Source organism: Aplysia californica, unplaced genomic scaffold, assembly GCF_000002075.1.
Source record: "Aplysia californica isolate F4 #8 unplaced genomic scaffold, AplCal3.0 scaffold00114, whole genome shotgun sequence".
NCBI lineage: Eukaryota > Metazoa > Mollusca > Gastropoda > Aplysiida > Aplysiidae > Aplysia > Aplysia californica.
The window spans coordinates 1,060,922-1,063,766 of record NW_004797384.1 but is presented as its reverse complement, the minus strand read 5'-3'; positions in this window follow the sequence as shown (position 1 = coordinate 1,063,766).

The following is a 2,845-nucleotide window of genomic DNA, read 5'->3' as shown; positions in this document are numbered from 1 at the left end:
GTTTTTCTTTTGTGTTCAGTATCTCTGATGTGGGAAGTTCATACCTCAATAGAGGAAGGGAGCAACAATTATGCACGTTATGTTATGTACAGCAATTGGGCATAAAAGCTGGTCTGTTTGTTTTCTGTGATCATTTTTCTGTTGTCCCTTTTCTAGTATTGTGCTTTTCATGTCGATGAATGACCTGGCCCGGTGTGGATGGTTGGTGGGTGCTCAGCTGTTGTCTGCTCCTTCTAATAGTTATCACTTGGACATACCAATGGTGCCAACTAAATGTGCACAAAAATCCTGAACTTTTTCGGGCCGTGTAAAAATGCATATGGGAGGACTTGAATTTTACAGATCATATTATTTATTGCATCTTGTGTATCAAAGGCTGGTTTTATGTAAAGTAAAGTGCAATATGACATGCACAAAGAGATTAAAATATAAATAAATGTATAAGCAGGAATGTTTTACAACAGACAAGTAAATGTGTATTCACACTTCAGGCAAGTCCAGTCAAGTTTTAAAATCTTGAAAATCAGCACTTCTGACACACGACAGCAGTGTGGTGCTACAATTATTCTTCTCTTTCTCTCTCTCCTGGCTGAGCTAACACAAGTTTTGCCCTCTTGTCTCTCCAACTGACAGGTGGTTGACAGGTGCTACTGGTGGTAGTTCCTGTGTCTTTTCCTTCCCTCTGTTGTTTCAGTCTGTATTTCTCATTCCAGGCACTAAAGGACTGCTCTTGTGTAATTGTGCTAGTCTTTATTTTCAGTAAAACCTCCATAGCTGCATTCAGAGGTTGATGGGAAAAGATATGTAATGCCCTGTCTCCTTCGCCCTTCTTTGGTTTTATCTTGGGAGAGTGTTACCAAGTTTTGTTTAGCAATGCAGTTTTGGATCTGAAAACTTTTTCTTTATGCCATCCCCATTCAAAATGTTCCCATTTGTATTTGAGACAGGAAGTCTGAATGTAATTGTACCACAGTTGTGTGTACTTGGCAAGAGTCCGGACAGATGCGGTACAGTACACCCGTCGCTGCCTTTAATGTACGACTAGTGAAAAGCTGAAACCATGTTGTGTAAAAACTACACTTTGTCATTACAGTAATATAAGTATATATATATATATATATATATTTATATATATATATATATATATATTTATATATATATATATATATATATATATATATATATATATATATATAATTTCCTGGACATTAGAAGCTGTTGTTAAATATTTATTCAGTAAATTTCGTCAAGCAAAGAGAGAATGTGTTCTGAAGAGATCCCTGTGGCATGGATGTTTCTGTAAACATATTCTTTGGTTCGAAGCGAGACTGATTCATGAGAAAAAGTCTTACAGGTGACCAAGACTGGCAATTCTACTGTGTCTATTGTGTTATTTTATTACAAATTACAGTATGTGGTTTGCCATGTTGATTTTGAGTCTAGAGCGTGTTTGGGATATAAAGCCTTGCACAGATATTAAAAGAAAAGATTTTAATGTGTACCAGATTCTTTGGAAGCTTGCTTTGTTCTTTCCTGCTCAATAGAATATGCATCCTATTGTACAAGTTGGACATACTGGCTCCTGTTGTCTAAGTGAACTAAGTGCAATGGTAGAGCTCTTCACGGTCACTTTCAGTAGACAACAGTTTGATTACCAAGCGACACAATTTAGATCATTCAGGAGACGCGGGGGGGGGGTGTCTTGTGGCCTAGAGGAAGGTGTTCGCATCTCCCTCAAAGGTCCCGGGTCCCAAATCCGGGTGGCAACAGAAAGACTTTATTCTCTAAATTGTCTTCCTTCACCTCTTTTCCTGCTCTACTCTCTAGCAATGTTGTGTCATCTGCTTTCGTCTCCACTTTCTGCCCCTACCCCTTCACTTCCTTTATCCCCTCCTCTAGGCTCCTGACTCTTCTGCAGCCTTTCTACTGCTCCTTACTGCTGTCTTTCAGCCACACCCCTAATCTTATGGAAGGAAAGATCTACACCTAGCCTTCTCGGAAAAAGGCAAAAAACCTTGGATGTTTCGTGTGCAAGTTACGCACGTTAAAGATCCCTTGGTGGTATAAAATCGATAAGAGTAGGCTTCGGCTGCCACCCTGGCAAAAGTCAAAATTTCCTACCAACTGAAAAATGTTAATGTGTCCCACACTGCTCATGTAACCGTAAGCAGTTGCGAATGCCGTAAAACACTTATAAAAAAAAAGACTTGCGGGATACGAACCCACGTCTTCTGCATGCTACAGTGAACAGCCTCTCTTTTGTTACACTTTACACCACAGACACCCACGTGTGTTTGGAAGGACCAGACAAATCAGCCTTTTTTTGTATGTGTGTGTGTCATTGCGATTTAATGGTACCACTCTTTTTTTTTCATCATGATTGACCTGCGACAGAGTGGTGTGTGTGTACAGTAAATTCAAACCTAATTACCAACATGGAAATATAATAACACACAGAGGCAGCACAGTCCAAGATTACATTGTATTTAATTAAGGCTTTCATTATACTTTCAGTCCAGGTAAGACATGCACAAAAGGCAATCAAGTGTAATAATAATACATGTACATTTGCCAATATTTATTTCTGCCATTTGGCCCATCTCCGATTTATATAGGCTAAGTTTGTTGTGTAGAAGATCATAACATTAACATGGGGGTAGAGCCTGTCAGCACAGTCATACGCAATATTGCTCAAGTCAGGTTTCCAGTTATTGGTATGGTTGTTTAACAAAAACAGCACTTGCCTGTGAACTCTGTTGCTCGGGTTAAAAAAAAAAAAGGCTCTATAACTGAACTTCTAGTACACAAAACAAAAACCTTCCTGTAGCAAGGACATGAAACAAGT